Source organism: Hyperoodon ampullatus (assembly GCF_949752795.1).
Source record: "Hyperoodon ampullatus genome assembly, chromosome: X".
NCBI classification, from domain to species: domain Eukaryota; kingdom Metazoa; phylum Chordata; class Mammalia; order Artiodactyla; family Ziphiidae; genus Hyperoodon; species Hyperoodon ampullatus.
In genome coordinates, this window is record NC_136913.1 from 52,371,394 (window position 1) to 52,375,082 (window position 3,689).

General features: G+C 38.8%; 1 pseudogene across 1 annotated transcript; it reads left to right on the forward strand.

The window, feature by feature from the left end:
- The first annotated feature begins 311 nt into the window (after positions 1-311).
- Positions 312-1,192, forward strand: LOC307069255 (non-homologous end-joining factor 1-like; annotated as a pseudogene). Its single transcript has one exon. The product of its transcript is annotated as a non-homologous end-joining factor 1-like (transcript).
- Positions 1,193-3,689: the final 2,497 nt, after the last annotated feature.

A 3,689-nucleotide genomic window follows, 5' to 3' on the forward strand; every position in this document is an offset into this window, starting at 1 on the left:
CCCTGAACAGTATGAAAAATCATGATAAAATAATATCACAAAAAGGAAACAATTCTCCAGCAACCAAACTCAAAGGCATGGAATATTGCAAACATACTGATAAAGAGTTCAAAGTAGCTCTTATAAAGAAATTCAAGGAGCTACAAGAAAACTCAGAAAGGCAATACAGTGAACTCAGGAATAAAACTAATGGATAGAGAAATATTTTATCAAAGAAATTAAAATTCTATAAAGGAACCATTTCACCTTTCAGTTTGCATGGGTGGGCCAGCTTGCTGCGGGGAGAGTGAGAGCTCTTGAGGCCGCTCACGATGGAGGAACTGGAACAAGGTCTGCTGATGCAGCCGTGGGCATGACTACAGCTTGCCAAGAACTCCCTCTTGGCCAAGGCTTATATCACTAAACAGGGCTATGCCTTGCTGGTTTCAGATCTTCAACAGGTGTGGCATGAACAGGTGGACACTAGTGTGATCAGCCAGCAAGCCAAGGAGCTGAACAAGCACCTGACTCCTCCTCCTGAGGCTTTTCTTTGTCATTTGGATGATCTGCTTTACCCATTGTTGAAGGACACTGCTTGCTCTGGCAAAGCTACATTCTCCTGTGATCGTGTGGCAGAGGCACTGATATTCTGGGTGTGGAGTGAGCTCTCTGGTCTCCCATTCTATTGGAATTTCCACTGCATCTTAGCTAGCCCTTCACTGGTCTCCCAACATTTGATTCATCTTCTGATGGTTATGAGTCTGGCACTTCAGTGCCAAGTGAGGGACCTAGCGACATTGCTTCGTATGTAAGATCTAGAGATCCAGAACTACCAGGAGAGTGGGGCTATGCTGAGCCAAGATCGGTTGAAGACAGAGCCATTTGAAGAGAATTCCTTCTTGGAACAATTTATGGTAGAGAAACTACCAGAGGCATGCAGTGTTGGTGATGGAAAACCCTTTGTCACAAATCTACAGAGTCTGTATATGGCAGTCACCAGACAAAAGATCCAAGTAGGACAGAAGCTTCAAGGCACTGGAGATCCCCAGACCTCAAGCAGTTCCTACTCACAAGGAACTGGCCAGAAGAGCAGGTCTCCACATCACCATCCCTCCCAGTGCCTGAAAAAGAGCCCACAGTTACTTCAGGCACTATGCAGAGACCTCAGTTGTTGAAGGTCAAGAGGAAGAAGCTAAGGAGGCTCTTCAGTTAACCTGTCACTGTCTCAACTGCTGAGGATGGACTCAGAGAGTAGTTTCCTAGTGTCACCTTGAAAGGAGGTCCTGTGACAGCAGCATCTCTGACACAGAGTTACACAGCCAGGGACTCTACTGTAAGGGCAAGATAACTGAAGTTCATGTTGACAGGCATGGATACTATTAACTGAGGGAGACCTGGCTCCAATCCATCAGGCACTGGCCTTCCCTGTCTGACTGGAAGCCAGTCTCTGGGAATCCCATACCCTCATTTCTTTTGATGAAGGTGTTCTAGACCCAGGATCTACCGTGGACTTTAGATATATGGGGCAGGTCTGCAAAAAGGCACAGCATGCTTAGGAAGCCTTGTCTACCTTTCTTACGAGTCCCTAGCCAGTCCCAAGTGTTCCTCAGAGACCCTCTCCTCTCTTTAGCATGGAATAAAAAGCACTCACACTCCCCTGAAAAAGAAAAAAAAAGAACCATTTCAAAATTCTGGAGCTGAAGAACACAAAAAACAAGATGAAGAATGCATTAGAAAGCACTGGAAATAGAGCAGACCAATATGGAAGAGAGAATTAGTGAGTTGAAATGCAGAAAACTAGAAATGATACAAGTAGAAGAGGAAAGAGAAATAAGATATAAAAAACCATGGGGGAAATGCTATGAGACCTATCAGACTCTTTTAGGAAGGGCAACATTAGGATAATGGATATCTCAGAAGAAGATAGGGAGAAGGGAGTAGAGAGATAATTCAATGAAATAATAGCTGAGAACCTCCCAAACTTGGGGAAGGAACTGAATATACAAGTCCTTGAAGCTAAGACAACACCTAATTACTTCAATGCTAGAAACCTCCAACATGCATAAATTAAAATTGTCAAAAGTCAATGACAAAGAAATAATTTTAAGGGCAGCCAGGATAAAAAGTATAGTAACCTAGAAAGGAAATCCCATTAGGCTATCAGTAGAAATCTTATAGTCTAGGAGGGAGTGGAATGGAATTCTCAACATATTGAAAGCTAAAATCTATAACCCAAGAATACTCTATTGAGCAAAGTTATGATTCAGTTCTGAAGAAAAGTAAAGGTTTCGCACACAAACAAAAGTTGAGGTAGTTCATCTACACTAGACATGCTTTACAAGAGACGTTGAAATAAGCTCTTCTACCAGAAACAAAATAGCAAAAATACACAAAACTGTAAGCAAGGTAACAAAGAGACAGAACAAGAAAATTGCAAATCTTTATCAGAAAAGGTATTCAAAAATTTTACTATAGTATAAACTTTAAAGGGAAGAAAAATAAAGCTGAAAAGTAACTATAGCCATCTCAGTTTAGTAACAAACTCACAACATAAAAAGGGATAATTTAACACAACAAGAACATAAGAGGGGAAGAAGAAAAGGACAGAACTTGTTTAGGTAAATGAAGATTAGATGTTGTCAGCAGAAAAATGACTATTTTATCTATGAAGTTACACACAAGCCTCAGGGTAACCACAAAATATAAATATAGAGCAGAGACCAAAAAAAAAAAAAAGCACAAAAAAGAGGAAACAATAAAAATGGCAGATGGAAGCACAAGAGAAGAGAAACAATGGACATATAAAGCAATCAGAAAACAAAAGATAAAATGGCAGTACTGTCTCATCTACCAATAATCACCTTAAATATAAATTGATTGAATTCACCCATCAAAAGACAAAAAGTGGATGGAAAGATGAAGAAACAAGACTCAACTATATGCTGCCTCCAGGAAACACATCTCAGCTGTAAAGACAAACATAGACTAAAAGTGAAGAGAAGGAAGATGATACTCTAATCAAAAAAGCAAATATCAGCCAAAAGAAAGTGTTGTAGCCATACTCATATGAGGCAAAAGAGATTTCAAGCCAAAAAAGGAAAAAAGAGACAAATATGGATAATATATAATAACAAAGGGGATATTACATCAAGAAGACATAACAGTGAATAATATATACGTACCTAACATAAGAACACCAAAATATATAAAGTGATTATTAACAGGCTAAAAGGGATACATTGACAGCAAGACAAGAATAGTATGGAAATTTAAGACCCCACTTATATCAATGGATAGATCATCCAGACGGAAAATCAACAAGGAAATTGGAACCCTAAATAAAACATTAGATCAGATGGCTTTGATAGATTTTTTACAGAATATTCCATCCAAATGCAGCAGAATACACATTCTTCTGAAGTGCAAATGGAACACCCTCAAGGATAGTCCATATGCTGAGAAACAAAACAAAATAAATTTAAGAAGGTTGAGATCTTACCAAGAATGTTTTCTGATCACAATGGTATGAAACCAGAAATCCACTACAAAAAGAAAACTGAAAAAAATAACAAATATGTGGAGACTGAAATACATGCTGCTGAACAGCTATTAGGTCAACAAAGAAATCAAAAGAGAAAAAAAATATGCAAAGGAAAATAACAAATGAAAATATGACATAGCAAAACTATGGAATATAACAGAAGCAGTAC